The sequence below is a fragment of the Schistocerca gregaria genome, chromosome 2 (genome assembly GCF_023897955.1).
Source record: "Schistocerca gregaria isolate iqSchGreg1 chromosome 2, iqSchGreg1.2, whole genome shotgun sequence".
Lineage (NCBI taxonomy): Eukaryota > Metazoa > Arthropoda > Insecta > Orthoptera > Acrididae > Schistocerca > Schistocerca gregaria.
In genome coordinates, this window is record NC_064921.1 from 399,851,321 (window position 1) to 399,872,029 (window position 20,709).

Here is a 20,709-nt window from a genome sequence, read left to right on the forward strand (position 1 = left end):
TGGTGTGGGGAGCGATCTCCTACACTGGCCGTACACCTCTGGTGATCGTCGAGGGGACACTGAATAGTGCACGGTACATCCAAACCGTCATCGAACCCATCGTTCTACCATTCCTAGACCGGCAAGGGAACTTGCTGTTCCAACAGGACAATGCACATCCGCATGTATCCCGTGCCACCCAACGTGCTCTAGAAGGTGTAAGTCAACTACCCTGGCCAGCAAGATCTCCGGATCTGTCCTCCATTGACCACCATGTTTGGGACTGGATGAAGCGTCGTCTCACGCGGTCTGCACGTCCAGCACGAACGCTGGTCCAACTGAGGCGCCAGGTGGAAATGGCATGGCAAGCCGTTCCACAGGACTACATCCGGCATCTCTACGATCGTCTCCATGGGAGAATAGCAGCCTGCATTGCTGCGAAAGGTGGATATACACTGTACTAGTGCCGACATTGTGCATGCTCTGTTGCCTGTGTCTATGAGCCTGTGGTTCTGTCAGTGTGATCATGTGATGTATCTGACCCCAGGAATGTGTCAATAAAGTTTCCCCTTGCTGGGACAATGAATTCACGGTGTTCTTATTTCAATTTCCAGGAGTGTATTTAGCGCCTTCAAATATTCGTAAAAACGTCGATTTTGAGCATACTATTGTCTGTAACAGTTGATTGTTATATGCATTTGCACATTCTGAACAGTTTTTGAGACCTGCATTATTTAGCATCACTTTTTTTCTTAAAACAAATATTTTTAGCGAAACGAATTCATCTGATCATTCTGAGATTTAATTATTTTAACCTTAATATACTGAATCACATACTGACAAAGTTTGTAAAAGGCATTTCAATTTTTAGTTTCATTCTTAGATTATGGCCCAATTCTTTGTATGCTAAGCACAGGTGCGTTGTGATAACGTAGCGCTAGTAGCAGTGAACTGGATAAGTCCCGGCGCAGTTGCTCGTCTCTGTATCTCTTAAATGATACAGCGCTTGTTTCGCCAGAATTACCTTCAAAAATAAGATTCTCCATATTGTAAATATATGGTAACGGTTGTTGTTGTTGTTGTGGTCTTCAGTCCTGAGACTGGTTTGATGCAGCTCTCCATACTACTATATCCTGTGCAAGGTCCTTGATCTCCCAGTACTTACTGCAACATACATCCTTCTGAACCTGCTTAGTGTATTCATCTCTTGGTCTCCCTCTACGATTTTTACCCTTCACGCTGCCCTCCAATGCTAAATTTGTGATCCCTTGATGCCTCAGAACATGTCCTAACACCCGGTCCCTTCTTCTTGTCAAGTTGTGCCACAAACTCCTCTTCTCACCAATTTAATTCAATACCTCCTCACTAGTTATGTAATCTACCCATCTAATCTTCAGCATTCTTCTGTAGCACCACATTTCGAAAGCTTCTATTCTCTTCTTGTCCAAACTATTTATCGTCCATGTTTCACTTCCATACATGGCTGCACTCCATACAAATACTTTCAAGAAAACTTAAATTCTTGAACAGGGGCTTACTGGAGTGTAGGTTTGCATCCTTTATGAGTCTAATGCCCTTTTTTTGTATTCTTATCTGCTGCCAAATTACCCCAGAATATGAGCCTATTGTTAAAGTGAGAAAGAAAGTAGGCACAACCGGCACTATGCATTATTTTTTCATATGAGATCTATATATTAAATGCCATTGAAGCTGATGCTACTCACATTTTGAATCACAAACTCAGTGACACAATTAATAAGTATGCTCAGTCAAATGGCTCGTCATACACTTAGATCTCAAACTGACATGATAGACACGCACACACTCAGCAGGTACATAGCAAGCTATTAAAAGTGGTTTTCCCCTTCACAAATTAGGAACTATTGTAGGCGAAAAACAGTTTCAATCGTAAAAGAAAGAACTGTTAAAGTTATCTTGTTTGTAGTAGTCTCTTTGCGACTATGCTGTCCTCTAACAGTTTCCTTGGGGGGGGGGGGGGGGGGGGGGGGAGGACAGGATGAGTCCTTATCACAAAGATGTGATGTACACAAACATGACCCTACAAATGGTAGTAATCTAGACTTCGTTTTTAGATTTTAGATTGATTAAATCTTAATAGTTTTAACTTCGCTGGGATGAGGATATCAACGAACTACCTTTCCCAGTGATACAGACACCTAGAAAAATATGGAAGTTTCGTGTCATATACCAAGCGCTAACAGAGATGTGTTACCAGTAGTGTATGGTATGATCTTGTTGTATTAATTTTCCGAGACAAGCTCTAGTATTGTAATACATTGCTGAATATTTAATACACAATGGTAATTAACTTGGCCACGTATGTTACAACAGATCTTGTCTACTGTTTAATCGTTGGTCTACTTCTACACCGTCTCTAATGACCTCGTTGTTGACGGGACGTTAAACGCTAACCACCACCACCACCACTTCTACAAAAGGCTAACATACATGTGTTACAAAAATTACGAACACAGACTTTCTTTCTGCAGTTGAAACTTCTTAAGCACAACTGAAATGTAATTAGCACCATATTTTTCAATTTAATAGCAGTCTGTTATTTTCGTATAATCGCTAATTTGTTCAGTGTATATGATTAACTGAGGGATCAAAAAGAGGAAACGTACACGACTTTTATAGCTATGCATTTTTTAATCATTTATCTTCTGATTGGTCTGCAGCGGCCCAGCACGAATTGCTCTCCTGTGCCAACAATTCCACGTCAGGACAGCAATTGAAAACTATGTCCTCCATTATTTGTTGGGCGTATCCAAGTCTCTGTCTTCCTCTATAGTGTCTACCTTTTACAGCTCTCTCTAGTACTATGGAAGTTACTACCTGATGTCTTAACAGATGTCTGTTATCATGTCCCTTTTCTTGTCAGAAATCCATATATTCCTTTCCTCACCGATACTGTGGAGAGCCTCCTCATTCCTTGCTTATCAGCGCACCTAATTTCCAATGTTCTCCTGTAGCACCACATCTTAAAGGCTTCTGTTCTCTTCCGTTCCAGTTTTCCAAATATCCATATCTCACTACCACACAGTTCTGTGTTCCAAACGTACATTCTAAGAAATTTATTCCTCAAATTAGGATTTGTGTTTGACATTAGTAAATTTTTCTTGCCCAGGGATGCTCTTTTTGACAGTGCTTGTCTGCTTTTTATGTCCTCCTTGATCCTCCATCATGGGTTATTTTGCTGCCTAAGTAGCAGAATTCCTGCCTAAGTAGCAGAATTCCTGGACTTCTTCTACTTCGTGATCACCAATTACGAGGTTAAGTTTCTCGCTGTGTTCATTTCTACTACTTCTCATTACATTCGCCTTTCTTCGATTTACTCTTAATCCATACTGTGTACTCCTTAGACTGTTTATTCCATTCAGAACATCCTTTAATTCTTCTTCACTTTCACAGAGGGCAGCAACATCATCAGCGAGTCTTACTTGAAACGTTTCTTTTATTTGCGTCATTACTTCTTCGACGTACAGATTGAACAGCAGGGGTGAAGGACTACAACCTTTTTAATCAGTACACTTCGTTATTAGTCTTCCACTCTAATTGTTCGCTCTTGGTTCTTGTACATCTTGTATTTTAAATGTCTGTCTCTACAACTTACCCCCGATTTTTCTCAGTATTTCGAACATCTCGCACCATTTTTCACTGTCGAACTTTTTCCTTCTTAGATCGTATGAAGATGTATTCATTTTTCGTCAGTCTTGCTCCCGTTATAAACCACAACGTCATGATGGCCCCTCTGGTGCCTTTATCTTTCCTAAAGACAATCTGATATTAGATATCTGATATTAGATATTCAATTTTCTTGCGCATTCTTCTGTATATTAGTCTCGTCAGCAACTTGGACGCAGGAGCTATTAAGCTAATTGTACGATAATTTTCGCACTTGCAGTCTTCGGAATTGTGTGGATGAAGTTTTCCCAGAAGTATGATGATATATCGGCAATCTCATACGTTCTACACATCATATAAATAACCGTTCTGTTGCCGCTTCCCTGAATCATTTTAGAATTTCCGATGGAATGTTATCCACCCCTCCTTCCTTTTCTGATTTTAAGTCTTCCAAAGATCTTTTAAATTCTGATTCTAATACTAGAACCGGTCGCGGTGGCCGAGCGGTTCTAGGCGCTTCTGTCCGGAACCACGCGATTGCTACGGTCGCAGGTTCGAATCCTGCCCTGGGCATGGATGTGTGTGATGTCCATAGGTTAGTTAGGTTTAAGTTCTAAGGGGCTGATGGCCTCCGATGTTAAGTCCCATAGTGCTCAGAGTCATTTTCTAATACTAGATCCCCTAACTCTTCCCTGTCGACTTCTTTTTCTTCTTCTATCACATCAGCGCGTAAGTCATTCACCCCATAGAAGCTCTCAGTGTACTCTTTCCAACTGATCTCTCTCTCCTCAGCATTTAATAGTGTAATTCCCATTGCAGTCTTAATGTTACCGCCCTTGCGTTTAATTACACCAAAGGTTGTTTTTCTATATGCTGCTTCAGTCCTTCTGACAATCTTTTCTTTTCCGATTTTCCATGTAGCCACTTCTCCTTAGCTTCCGTGCAATTCCTGATCATTTCATTCGTAAGTGACTCGTATTTCTGTATTCCTAAATTTCCCTGAACATTTTTGCATTTCCTTCTTTCGTCAATTAACTGAAGTATTAATTCTGTTAGCCATGGTTTCAAGTAATTACCTTCCCTGTACCTAGTTTTTCTCTCCAACTTCAGTGGTTGTCCTTTTTAGAGATAATCATCATCTTCAGCTGAACTGCCTACTGAACTACTACTATTGCAGTATCTACAGACTCAGAGAACTTCAAGCGTACCTCTTCATTGCTTAGTACTTTCGTATCCCACTCTGCACATTGATTTTTCCTGACCAATCTCTTAAACTTCAGCTAGCTCTTCATCACATTCAAATTATGATCTGGGTTTGTATCCACTGTTGGCTACGCCTTACAATCCAGTATCTGAGCCGGCCGCTTTGACCGAGTGGTTCTAGGCGCTTCAGTCCGGAACCACGCGGCTGTTGCGGTCACAGGTTCGAATCCTGCCTCGGGCTTGGATGTGTGTGATGTCCTTAGGTTAGTTAGATTTACTTAGTTCTAAGTTTAGGGTACTGATGACCTCAGATGTTAAGTCCCATAGTGCTTAGAGGCATTTGAACCATTTTTAAACAATATCTGACTTCGGAATCTCTGCCTAAACATGATGTAATCTCACTGAAATCTTCTCGTATCTCCCGGCCTTTTCGGCATATCCCTATTCCGCTTATGATTTTTGAACAGAGTATTCGCTGTTACCATCTGAAATTTATTGCAGAACTCAATTACTGTCAATTCTGATAAGAACTACACTGTCACTGAACTGTTCACAGTAACTTAATCTCTGTCCTATCTTCCTGTTCATAACAAATCCTACTCCCGTTATACCATTTTCCACTGTTGTTGGTATTACCCTACACTGGGGCTGAAGTTTGACATAGCACCAACAACTTAAACCGACTTCTGTCTACGTCTGCAGAGTGGAACTATGGCGTCCAAGACCACTAAAACTTGAAATAAAAAAAAGATGAGTTGCATAAGATAACGATTAAGAAAAACGTGAACACTTTTAATGCTGTAGACATTGTAGACTATCTCAAGAGTTTAATTCGTAGTGTTGTAAGAGCAGTAAGCCTACACTGATAAGTGTCGGCAAGGGGAGACAATATAGAATACCCTTGGCCCACTCCCCCTCCCCCCCCCCCCCCAGAATCAGGAATGAGCAAATGGCAGTCAATTTAGTGTGTGGTTTTTGTGTCACATATTCAATTTAGTTATTATAGCATGACATATCTGGAAACTGACCAACTCATTTATACAACAAAATTAGAATTTTTAAGTCTTGCCCATGAGTCCACCCTGATTTAGGTTTTCCGTGATTTCCCTAAATCACTCCAGGCAAATGCTGGGATGGTTCCTCTGAAAGGGCATGGCCGACTTCCTTTGCCACCCTTCCATAATCCGATGAAACCGATGACCTCGCCGCTGTCTGGTCTCCTTCCTCAAAACAACTCAATCCCCTTGGAGAGGAGTCTCTGGGATGTGGAAAGAGTTAAAGTTTTTTTAGACACTTTTTTTACTCAGATACATGGATATTGTGCAATTATAATGCAGACAGAGTTATGAGCTATAATCCTTGTGCAGATATTCATCGATGGAGTAGAGGGAGTTAGCCAACGGGAAGTTCTTTAATTCATTCTACAACCAATCTTTATCACTTACAAGATCTTTGATGTGCTGTGGTAAGTTACTGAATATATGAGTACCCATGTATTTGACTCCTTTTTGTACTAATGTTAAGCTTTTACAGTCTTCATACAGGTTGTTTTTGGTTCTGGTATTATAGTCATCAGCTGCGAAGCATTTGAGTGTGGGATTTCTGTCTGTGTTGAGACGCCATGATCGACCTCGTTTGAACTCTCCTGTTGGGAGGCTGAACTTGGAGTTGGAGTGGCTGCTTAGGACGGATATAGAGTCCCATATTGGTTTGATTCCTGTGGATGCTATCGATAGGTGGGACTACTCTAGGCATGGCATTCACCTCAATAGGAAAAGGAAGGGAAAACTGTCTGGGTTGATTGCAGAAAACATGAAGGGGGACACTGTCACAAGTGGTAAAATACCAGTCGTCACAGGTGTCAGAGGGATGCCTTTTTAGGATAGGGAAGGGGGAAAGAAAACGAGTTTTAAGAGAGATTTCCAGACACACTCAATTTGAGAAAACAGATGAACAGGAGTCAGATTTTAGAATACAGCCTCCATTTAAACAATGTTTGACAGAAAGCAACAAGAAACTGCCAGTTTATCTTCGCCAAAGCAGTTATAATCCCATTAGTATGCAGTATCAGATATCTTTATTACATGAGAAAATTCCGGGAATCAGAAATTAGGTTGACAAACTACTCATTTGTATTGATGAAATGAATTCATCTAACCAAACTGACATAATCTGCCTCTCTGTACATCAAGTGACCACTGGTATAGATATGTTAGACATTTCAGGGTCTAAGCTAGGCTCTTACTTCTGCAGAGCAGATATGGATAGAGGAGGAGTTGCCACATTTATTAAAAACTGCCATAAATTCAAGAACATTGACATTAATAAATTCTGTTTAGAGCAGCATCTAGAAGCATGTGCAACAGAAGTAGAGTTCCATAACAGATCCTATATGATAGTAACTATTTACTGAGCACCTGCAGGAAATTATAATCTATTCATAAATCATCTAGAAGATCTTTTGGGTTATTTAACAAGAAGAAACAAAGAAATTTTGATTGCTGGTGACTTTAATACAGATTTTCTAATGCAAACTTCCAGTTAACAGTTGCTGCAGTTAGTAATGCTGTTTTTCAATCTAACTCACACTGTAAACTTTCCAACTAGCATCACTAAATCCTCAATGACAGCTATTGATAACATTTTTATAGACAAATCAGAGGAACAAAATCATATCATAAAACCTGTAAGAAATAGACTATCAGATCATGACATGCAGCTCCTTGTTTTAGAAGTAAATTCTAAGCAGATTATCAAGACTGCTAAATCCGAGTACAGGAGAGTAGTCAATCAACCAAAAATTACTTGTTTTAGAAAACTGCTCAAAGATATGAACTGGAAAGATGTTTATAGTGCTCATGACATGAATGAAAAATATGACACATTCATGAACAATGTCAGTACCATGTTTGAAAACTGTTTTCCCCTAAAATTCACTCAAATTAAACAGAATTCTATAATAAAACCAAAGATTACACAAGGAATAAAGATTTCCTGTAAGACAAAAAGGAAAATGTATCTGTTGACCAAGAATAGCTCCAATGCTGATGATTTAGCTAAACACAAGGAATACTGTAAAATATTTTAAAAAGTAATTCATAGTGTGGGAAATCTATTTAACAAGTACTTTATATCCATTACTGATAGAATGGGATTGTCAGGATCAGTAAATAATTCCCTTGAATATCTGAAACTAGCCTTTACAAATAGCTTCAAGTACATGAATATGTCACCCACTACACCAAAAGAACTAACTTCCATAATAAAATCTTTAAAAACAAAGCATTCTAGTGGTTACGATGAAATATCAACAAAGTTAATTAAGGCACGTTCTTGTGAGTTTAGTACAATTCTAAGTTACTTGTGTAACCAGTCAATTATAACGGGGTCATTTCCTGACTAGCTAAAATATGCAGATGTTAAGCCTCTATTCAAGAAATGGGATAAAGATATACCATCACTCTAAAGACCGATTTCACTTTTGCCAGCATTCTCAAAAATTTTAGAAAAAGTAATGTACAGGTATCTTCTCAACCATCTGACCACAAATAACATATTATCAAGACCACAGTTTGAATTTCTGAAGGGTTCTGATATGGAGAAGGCTATTTACACCTACAGTGAAAATGTACTTAATCCATTAAATAACAAGTTACAAGCAGCAGGTATTTTCTGTGATTTGTCAAAGGAATTCGATTGTGTGAACCACAACATCCTTTTAAATAAATTAGAATTCTATTGTGTCACAGGCAGTGCTGCAAAATGGTTCAAGGCATACCTCGCTAACAGGAAAGAGAGGGTGTCAGTGCAAGGGACTAGTGAATTAAGTCATCAGTCATCATCAGAATGGGAAGAAATTACATGTGGCCCACAAGGATCCATCTTAGGGCCATTGTTTTTTCTTGTCTACATTAATGACCTCTCTTCAGTTACTCTGCCAGAAGCAGAGTTTGTTTTGTTTGCAGATGATACAATTATTGCAATAAATAGTATGTCGAGTGTAGTTCTAGAAAGATCAGCTAATGATATTTTCATGTATATTAATAAATGGTTTAAAGCCAACTCACTGACATCAAACTTCGAAAAGATTCACTATATGCAGTTCAGAACCTGTAAGATGTTTCCACCCAGTAAGTAAATAAATAAAGTGAAATTTGCAACTTTGTCTGCCTGTTTGATGTACTGACTAACAGTTATTGCTGACTTGCAATTATTCCAGCATGCTGGAAGTTCGTCATTTTTATGTGCAAAGAGGCCAGATTATGAAGTAGGAAAAGTGAAGAACCATATGTAAAAAAAATAAGGGCCTTCCTAAGTGTCTTGGTTTTATGTGAACTTTCTTTCACTACAGTGAAAAAATTATAAAAACTCTCCTTAAAAACAAGATGTTAAATCAAGCAAATGATACCAGAAAATGTTTAAATAGAAAACAAAACTTTTCTTTGATAATTGTGTTTGTTGCAGTTCATCATAACTTCAAAGAAGGAGACTTCATTGTCTGCTGCCTGTAAACATATGTACGTTAAAAACAATTTTTATATAAGTTATATAACTACCAGAAAAAGTATGAGATGGAAGTGTCAGCAAAACTGGCGGCTACTATTCCTGGAAGATGGACTGATGGTTCCATGAACTAGGACCAGCTGCAACCATTCAAGGAACAAGGACTGGCTTTGACTGTTCCTGGAACAAGGCTGGTTGTGACCAAATTGAATGGTGAACGACCAGTCCTTAGAACTCGTTCCTCAGTCCTTCCATTCACTGTAGTTTAGCAATCCTTTGGACCTGCTCTTTTTCAAATGATGCACCTCTAATAAGCATCACAGTTTTTTTTACTACAGTACTTTCATTCCCAATCACTTGTATCAGAACTTTCAGTACCTGCAATTTGTGTTCCAACTCTAAATGTTGAAATTATGAAAGTTCGGCTGTTAACATTTTGGGATACTGATCTGAATGACCATTTTGTACATGAACAGAACTGAACCCCCACCCCCAAGGAAAAACTCTACACTCCTGTGGCGATCATGCCCTTGCTAGTCATCATTCTGAAAATGCTAGTATGAGAGGTGATATAGAAAAGACTAAGTGAATTATAAATTAAATTAATAAAATAAAATAATTATAAATTAAAATGTGAATTATAAATGGTTCACAAAATACAAGAATATCTAACAGAAAATGAATTTATATTTTGTTTGATCGAGTTGACAAATTTTGAATGTGTACAGGACATCCATTGCAAATCTCTAAACTTTCAACTTCTCCCTTTAAATAGAACTAAATACACTTCACACACCCAACAAAATATTGTTAATATGTGGAGATTTTAATACTGACTTTCTTAAACCTGTGAAAATCTAAGATGAGCGGTTAAATATTACTAATTCATTCAATGTGACTCCAACTGCTGATACTCTAGTTAGGAATATCGAAAATTCAAAATAAGTTCTTGATCAGATTTTAGTAAATATACCTAAACAAATCCACTCAGCTGAAATCATTAATACGGTTTACACTGACCTTGAAGCCCAAATATTAACTATGAATCTGAACAGAAAAAAACCATGTCCTACAAAAAATTCAATCCAAAGGCAATTCAATGATCAATTCAATGATGAAAACGTAAGAGTTCTTAATTTTCTTAAGTAATGAGAGCTGGACAGAGGTACATGAAGAAAGAAACATTAACAGCTGTATATTTCCTTTCACAACACATTTCTCCGCTACTGCAATACTGCATTTCCACTGACATCATGGAAAATTGAATATAAATGCACAAATTCATAGAGGACAAAAGAGAGATAAATCTCTAGCCAAAGAAAGTCCCATTTGAGAGACAGAAGAAGTAGAAATGCTTTCAATGGCTGCTTCAAAAAATGAACAGAGACTTGCTAAAGGAGGCCTGCCATAGCCATAGAGTGAGCACTCAGAACGCAACATATATAGAAGCCATAAAGCATCAATACTTCTTCACATAGCCCCGAAAACTGAAGTGCCCACAGTTATAAAAAGACTAACAAATAAATACTTCTGTGGCAATGATAAAATACCAGATTTAATAGTGAAGAAATATGGGGAACACATTGCAGATCCACTAACTCATGCAGTTGACACATCATTTAGTAATGGAGTTTTCCTTGACATCCTAAAGGTTGCTAAAGTTACCTCATTTCACACAGAAGAAACTGAAGATGATATAGGTAATTACAGGCCAGGATCACAACGGAGAACAGTTTCAAAAATATTTGAGGAATTGTTTTACACGAAACTGGAAAACTTTACTGGCAAATTTTTCATTGATCTAAAAGCACCAGCAATGACTTATAAATCAGAAATGACAACCATAGCATTATATGACTGTCTCATCAGAACCCTAAAATCTTTAGTTAATAAGGAAATTCATGTTGATAAATGAAGAACACAAACAGCTGTTATGCAATAATTTATTGAAACAACCCGTTTAAGAGCTTATAGCTGAAATGGGAAAAAAATTAACAGTGTTGTCAGTACTTCAAGTTGAAAAATGGTGTAATAAAAATAATAAATTTGAATACTCACAATCAATTCATATAAAATCGAGACTGGAGTTAAATGGAAGACCCAATATTGTCAGTCAGATCCATATCAAACGTTCATTGAAGGAATGGTAGGCGGGTAACTAAACTGGAAGAACAATTGAATCGACTGACCACCCTAGATAACAAGGGATCCTACAATAAGGAAAAGAGCTGCCAGGGTCTACAATTCAAAGTTTGAAAATTTTGAATTAGAATGAACGTAATCGATATAATGGGAATTTAAAAAGTAAACTGTTGGGATAGCAGTAATGTAAAATAGACTGATGTAGCAGTAGTATGCAGTGGTATTCAGGCTGAAAAACATATCAGATAAAAAGTACGATAAAATTTGAAACCTAAAATAAAAAAAAGAATATCGATAGCCAACAAAGAAACGATGGGGAGAAAATAGACATAGAGAAACAGACTGACCAAGAAAATCTGAAAAGCAGAAGAAGAGCAGTATTATGGAAATTACCAGAATGTGAAACTTGGTAGTCATTTAGCCATAAGAAAGACAGAGCCAGTGGAACACCGAGTGTGGAGGGGAAAGGAATAGACTCGAAAGACCACCACATGCAGACTAGGTAATAAGCGACACCACATGAACTTAACAGCAGCAACAAAAGCTATGAATTATCAGGACAGCGGAAGTTATTGGCGTCCTTACACAGATGATTAATACAAAGATGCAAGTAAACTAAAACCTGGCTCATGAAATAATTTTTATAGAAAAAAGAAGACATTAAATGCAGCCACTAATCATTGGCTTGGAATAATGATGATGAAAACATTTACTTAATTGCTTCTGTTAAGCTCATTTGATGTCACTTAGTACCTAATCTGTGCGTCTTGGACTTTCTGGTTAATTCTTTACTTCTGCAAGATCAGTGTTCCATTGACTCGCCTGTGTTTGTTCTGTCTACATGAAACACTCTGGTAAGTTCCCTAATATCTTTATTCTTCCATTTTTGAGCAAAATTGGGTTAGTGTGTTTCTCTGTACCTATTTTCTCCCCATCCGTTCTTTAATGGCTGTCAACATTCTATTTTTATTTTAGGTTTCCTATTTTACTGTGGTTTTTTTCTGGTCTGTTCTTCTGCCTGAATAACACCATATGTTACTGTCGCATGAGTTCATTCCATATTATGTCGCTCTCCCAATGGTGAGTTTATGTAATTATATTCCCATTTTATCAAATATCTTCATTTTAATTCCACATTTTCATACTGTGAATTTCAGAGCTCAACAGTTCTCTTGAATTTAAATTTTAGGCTCCCTTGTTATCTGTAGTGGTCTACTCCATTGTTCTTATGATTTTATTGCATGACTACTGTTCCTTCAATGGCGGTTTTGTTTTGATTTGATTGAGAATATTGGGTCATCCATCTAACCTTGGTCTGGATTTTATATGATCTGATTTTGAGTACTCTTATCCGATATTTGCTACGTTGTTTTTCATCTTGAGCTTTAGACAACACTTCATTTTATTTTTTCTCCCAATTTTCTAATCAGATGTAAACCTGAGGATGCAGCAATAACATGCAAAATCGGTTTTTTCAATAAAGGATCATTTAACAGCTGTTGCAGTTCTTTATTTATTAAGCTGTATTTTCTCAGTTGTGACTACCAAAAGTACAAAGTGTTGTGCAATAAAAAAAATTACTACCTGTATTTATTTTTAGATCTGTCAAAAGCCTTTGGTGTTAGTGACCACATTAAACTCATTAAAAAGAAGTCAAAATGAAATTTGAAGTACAAATAATATGATCTTCATCAGTGTACTGTGTATTTCTCTGTGATAATGCCTGTTGGGTGAGGTGTATCACAAAATTTAATCCTTATTCCCATAATGTTTCTGCTTCGTATTGCCTAGTATCGCCTGTGGTCGAAATTCGACTAGTTGAGTGCATGGAACTGATCTGTGATAAGAAATGTCACCCATCTTAAAGATGTACACTATCTACATTACCCGAAATTTTATCCTCATAACTGACCCATTGCAAATGCTGCACTGTAGCTGTGAATATACTTGAAATAATTCTTTGGTTTCCCTTTAACTGTTCAATCGTTTGAAGTAAGTTCTTGATACAGTGTGTTGAAAAATAAATTTGGTGGTAACATTGGGAAATTAGCTTATGACAACACAATGTGAATTTTGTTGTATCAGGTAAAGTAACCTCAGAATGGAAATGATTTGCATTTCAAAATCTGGACCCAAAATTAATCAAACTGCAGTTATAAGTCTCAAAATTATTTGAAATTAAGTTCAATGCATATTTAAATATATCTTTTAAAACAACAATACGATTATAGTTATAATTGTCCTCACTGTTCCTATAATTTTGTCTATGCAAAAATTGTGTCTCTGTAGCTTTTTGGCTTTCAGTCCGAACTGTTATTCTTTCAGGAAAAGCTTAAGACAAATACGGTTTCCCTATGACAATGAAAGTTGTAGTTATTCAAAATGCATGAAAATTAGAAACATTTTGCATTTTGTGGTGATGGCGGCAACGAACACAGATACCTGTGTTTTACTCTTAGACAGAAGATAGGGAAATATTTGGTCAGGTGCAAGTTGAGCTCACACGCTCAGTGTTTCATACTAACCTAATTAAGCACATAGGCAGTTTACCCATTACAGGAATCGAGGATATTTACGATTTTTGCGTGTTATCGACGTTGATACTGGCAGGTTATCTGACTTTAAAATTAAAAGAATTTCGAGAATGTTTAATTTCAGATTTGATGTCGAATAACAAATGACAAAAGAAGTAATTTTTCGTGTGATGTAATTAAAGATTAACAATTTCAGATTATTCCCTTTACTTTTACTGTGAAACTTTGTTTCTTGCCAATCTCATAATGCTTTGTCAATTGGAAGTACCCCATAGGTTTTGATGAGTAAGTTTTCGAGTGTCAAAACGCATGACATAGATAGCCGTATTTTTTGACTGAATTGACTTAGAAGCTTAAAATTGTTACACCGCTAAGGGAGCAAAGACTTTAGCATGTGATAAAAATATGAACTTAATTCGACAACCTGTTCCAGAGAAAAAGGGTCTTGAAAGACGAACAAACATAAGGATAAAAAATAATAAATATATTTTTCGTGTTATATAATTACAAATCAAGATATTTGGGTATTCTTCCTTCACTTTAATGTGAAACCTTGCTTCTTGCCAAATTTCATGATTCTAGGTCAGCAGGAAGTTCCCTACATGTTTTGATGAACGACTTTTCGAGTAGACTATCAAAATAAGCGACAGAAATGGCTAGGATCTTTTGACTGAACTGACTTAGAAGCTTACAGTTTTTCCAGTCCCAAGGGACCATACACCTTAATATGTAACATAAATTTGAACATCATACATCTACTCGTTCCTGCGGAAAAGGTTTCTTGACAGTCGGATGGACAGACAGACACTCAGATGGACAACAAAGCGTCCATATAACGGTTCCGTTTTCACAGAGTGAGACAGGGAATTCTAAAAACGAAGCTAAAGAAGAAAGTTTGTTGCTCCCGACGACTTCATTACTAAATTTCATTTTCCTCTCCTGACAACATCAATGATGTAGCCGTTTTAGCATTGCAGCTGCCGGTTCTGCATATGTTACTGGACACGTAATGCCTGCGACATTTAAATATGAACGTCCTTAGAATGTTTTCCCATGAATCCTTGTTCCTTTCGTGTGCCATTTCTATCACAGCAATTGATCGGAAGGCATGGTAGAAATTGGTAGCAATGTGAGAGTCAGGGGAAAACTTATATCATTTGCATATGTGTAATTCCTTTTATCTCTCTTGACGGCTATGTATGCAATTTATTTTTTGTGCACAACTATTGCAAAGTACCTTTTGAATTATATAAGAAGCATTGTCCTCTATGTACAATTAATTTTACAAATCGATATTTCAATTTGCGTTGTTTGCTTATTAATAAAATGATTGGTCGATTAAAAATGGTGCATTATCATAATGCATTTCCACATTCCTCTTCCTTTTTCTACGCAAAAATTGTGTCTATTTAGCTCTGCATCTATCACTCCAACCTGTTTGCGTCATATACTAAAATAAACATAGTTTGTGTATAATAAGGGAAGTTTGAAGATGTAGTTATTCGAAATGAAGAAATTAAAAATTAAGAACTTACATTAGATTTTCTGATAATGGTGACAAATGACCACAAAGTTACACTTACAGAAAAATAAGCGAAATAACAACACCAATATCAACATTATTTACAGACTCCATTACAACGATATTTTGATTTCCACAGCTGACATAATCAGTGACCTAGCATTTGTTGCATGGTAGCTGCCCGGTATATGTGTGTTATTGAATATGAACGAAGTCAACATGAATGTCCCCAGAATGTGATTACACAAAACGTTCTTACTTCCTTGTGTCATTTCTGCCATAGCAGCTGATTGGTCCCCATGGTAGGAGTTGGCAGCATTTCAATTGATGATGCATACCGGAGATTTTAATGTGTGGTAGAGAAGATATTATCAAAGTTGTGAATATGAAAGCATACTTCCTTTTACCACTCTTAATGATTGTGTATACACACTATTTTTTTTTGTACACATCTATGGCAAAGTACCTTAAAATTATAAATGTTTCATTGGCCTCCTTGTATAATTAATATTAAAAATTGGTACTTCAATTTTCGTGTTCACATATTACTATTATGATGACTTAAACACAAAGCTTATGTCAGGGCATACTCTACTATCTCCAAAAACGTAAGTATTCTGGTAACAGTTACAGAAACAGCTGACCATGACAAGAAGATTAAACCGTTTACCCATTTCCACCCTGAGAGATGCTTTTTAACCTTTATCAGAAATTTACATTGCAGCCTGCAGAACCAGGTAAAAATACTGAGAACTTTTTCATGGTGACAAATTGTTCAAAAAATCTGTAGTGTGACCTTACTAATTGAAATAGAAACGTGTGTAACATCCAGCTAGCATTTTGTGCATTTGTTCAGGCAATTTATATACACTGAATAAAACATTCCCCTCAAGACTGTGATGGCCAGGGTGGAAAGTGTTAAGTTATCATTGAGTGAATGATTCAGTGAGAAAAATCTCATAATATGTAAGCAAAAACAACTCATATCAGTTTCAGCCTCTCATCTCCAAAATGAGAAATCCCCTTCAAACCCCTAAAAAAACCAGACCTGTCTGATATAAGTACTTTTAATCCTATATGTATATGTATTGAAGAAATTTAAATTGAATATTCTTGTCAGCTACATCTCAGATATGATGCCACTGTATGTTATCTTCTCATGGTACTCAGAAAATCAGTCACCAGTTTAGTTCTACTACAATGGTGTTATTCTTACTTTTACTTCATATTAGAACATGTAATTCTAATTTGGAGACACTCATCCTGCAGCAGAGATATTCTCAGAATGCAAAAAAATGATAATTCTGGTAATGTGCGTCCTGAAACATTATGAATTGTAAGGGCAATATTACAGGAAATTTAGTTGTATGACTCTGCCATCTGTTTATATTTACAATATCATATCATTCCTTAAGAGCTACACATTAAACAAAGGCAGCTTATTAATATTAAATGAACATATTCGCAATAATGAAATGAGGCTGCAGTCTGTCATATATATGGTTTAGTTTAGAATAACTTGTTACTGGAAATGTTTGCTACATGTTGAGATATTAATTTATAGTAATTTACCAGACGAAATTAAAGGAACAGAAGCACCAAGAGCTTTGACATATAAATAAAAAAATATTAGGGCAACGCTTTTATAGAGTAAATGACTTCTGGCAAATGTTATAAATATTAACTGATCCCTTAATAAGATTCGCTTATGCCTGATAAATTATGTGTAGTGTATATTTACTTAATGTATATAATATATTGATCCATATTTATTCCTGTTTTTTATTCCTTTATTTTCCATTCTATCATAGACTATTTCATCTTACTGTAAAAACGAGTTGAAACCTGACAAACAAGTGAAAGTGAATGTGATTCCTGTTACACTCTTGTAACACTACACAGACTTTTACAGAACAGATTAAAGTGCAAAACTTTACTTTACTTTACTTGTATGACATCATATGTACAAACTATACAATATTATGATTTTTTGGATCAATAACGCACAGTAGTCTAGTTTTTGCTTTATTTTGTACTGCCATGTTGTACCTATTGCCAGGATCAATTATTATTTTTCTGGTTATTTTAGCAGCAATCTCGGAAGATGTAGAAGTTAAATCTGGGTTTCTTATAGAACAATTACAAAATACATAGGAGTTTACATCAGTGGAGTTATATATACAATGATCAGCCAGAACATTATTACCACCTACCTAATACCCTGTATATCCAACTTTGGCATGGATAACAGCAGTAGCACATCATGGCATAGAAGCACTGAGGCCTTTGTAAGTCACTGGACGGAGTTGGCACCACATCTGCACAAACAAGTCACCATTCTGGGAAGGGAGTAATGGGCACTGACGCCACAGTCAACCACATCGCAGATGTGTTCGATTTGGTTCAGATATAGCGAGTTGGGGGGCCAGCACATCAACTGGAACTCGCCACTGTGTTCCACAAAACATTCCATCAGACTCCTGACCTTGTTACATGACACATTCTCTAGTTGAAAAATGCCACTAGTGTTGGGAAATATGATCATCACAAAGGGGTGCACGTAGTCTGCAAACAGTATACGACACTCCTTGGCCATCATAGTACCTTTTATGAGCTTCACTGGACCCTTGGATGAACACATGAATGTTCCCCAGGGCATAAAGGAGCCGCCACCAGATTGTCTTCAACCCCATGTCGTATGGATGTGACTTCACCTTGATTTCACCACCTATTGAAGACACTCAACCACAGTACTCCTTGAACGCGTGACAAGTCGTGTAATTTCCGAAATGCTTGTGCCGAGCGTATAGGCCATCAAAATCTGTCCTCAGTCAAACTCAGATCGCGCACCTTCACCATTCTCCACATGAACAGCACGCTCTCTGATACTACATACACTGTGTGTGACTGACTACCAGTCTTTCCTCACAAGGTGACGTTGCTACAGCGTGGATGGGCTTATATCTACAGTAGGTTGCTGGTCATGTAAGTGTAAGTTCTATCCCATTTGAACAAATGTTCTTTTCACCAAATTTCTCAGTTTCATTAATATTTTGATAACTAATGAAAGGAAATTGAGCATTAAAATCACCAGTTATCAGTGTTCTGGAAGAACTGTTAACGACAGAAGGGAGACAAAGGGAGCATCATCCCACATTGTGGGTTGCATACGTCAGAGGCAAGCATACATTCAGGGGCAAACTTATTGTTCTCATTTGATTGACAGGTCGTTAACCTATCATTATGCTTAGACGATAATGACCTACTGGGGATAATCCAGCCTTTTGATTGACAGGTCCTCAACCTGTTGTTCCCCCACCCCTCTCCCTCCTTCTCCCCCGCCCACTCTATCGGAAATCTGGCACCACTTTTCATATAAATTTGATTGACTAATTAATTAAATCTATCGATTAATTAAATCCCACTTCAGGAGACCCTCCAGCCCGGAAATTGGGGAGAAAAAGACGCAGCTGTTTTGCCATTTGGAGGGAAATCGATTGCAGTGTATGGAATATTGTTTAAACAAATTAGACAATATAGTTTAATTATAAATTTAAAGAATTTGGTGGGAAATCGATTCCAGTGTATAGAATATTATTTACACAATTTAGACAACATGTGTCATATTGTTTATTTCATCAATTTATGGGATATGAGACTGTGTATGATATATATTGTAGTTTATTTATTTATGTAAGGACTTGGGCGGCAAATCGTTTGCAATGTATCGAATATTGTTTAATCAATTTAGAAAATGTGTGGAATATTGCTTATTTTAACAATTTACACGATAGAAGGTGTTATATGAAATACTTAAACATTGGCGATGCTTTTCCGTCCCCATTGCGCAAGGAACACCATCATGAAACATCCATTACACGTAATTATACCGTTAAAAATCTTTCGATCACGAAGCACTCGTCGTACGCCATGCTGCACTTAGTGCCGGCTCGCTCCACACAGGCAGATTGCTCAGGGTTTTGCATAGCGACGTGTATGCTTGCGGCTGCCCCACACGCCACTTCCAAGAGTGTCCGCTAGGGCCCCGCAACTGACAGACTGGATGTCATGCTAATCTCTGAACAATGGCATCACGCTGCGGTAAGACTTTGATACTTGATACCTGAGAAATTCCTCTCGAAATACATGCTCTTTCTCTCTCTCTCTCTCTCTCTCTCTCTCTCTCTCCCTCTCTCTCGTCCTGTAGCATCCCACTGTCAGGCCTGCACGCACCGTCGGATCGAACCACAAACAAAGCAGCATTTACCTGGTAAACCCCTGCAGAATACTGACTCAGGAGAGAACGCCTTCCAAGGCAAATGCCTGAATGAGAACGGCTTCTGCTGTGGGCTCTTAAGCTGCCGTCTGTGTGGGAGAGGAGGGGTCTCACACGACAGGTAATTCAATTATATAGCATAGGATATAATATTTATTTCATCATCATCATCATCATTATCATTTAAGACTGATTATGCCTTTCAGCGTTCAGTCTGGAGCATAGCCCCCTTATAAAATTCCTCCATGATCCTCTATTCAGTGCTAACACTGGTGCCCCTTCTGATGTTAAACCTATTACTTCAAAATCTTTCTTAACCGAATCCATGTACCTTCTCCTTGGTCTGCCCCGACTCCTCCTACCCTCTACTGCTGAACCCATGAGTCTCTTGGATAACCTTGCTTCTCCCATGCGTGTAACATGACCCCACCATCTAAGCCTCTTCGCCCTGACTGCTACATCTATAGAGTTCATTCCCAGTTTTTCTTTGATCTCCTCATTGTGAACACCCTCCTGCCATTGTTCCCATCTACTAGTACCTGCAATCATCCTAGCTACTTTCATATCCGTAACCTCAACCTTGTTGATAAGGTAACCTGAATCCACCCAGCTTTCGCTCCCATACAACAAAGTTGGTTGAAAGATTGAATGGTGCACAGATAACTTAGTCTTGGTAGTGACTTCCTTCTTGCAGAAGAGAGTAGATCATAGCTGAGCGCTCACTGCATTAGCTTTGCTACCCCTCGCTTCCAGTTCTTTCACTATGTTGCCATCCTGTGAGTATATGCATCCTAAGTACTTGAAACTGTCCATCTGTTCTAACTTTGTTCCTCCTATTTGGCACTCATTCCGTTTATATTTTTTTCCCACTGACATTACTTTCGTTTTGGAGATGCTAATCTTCA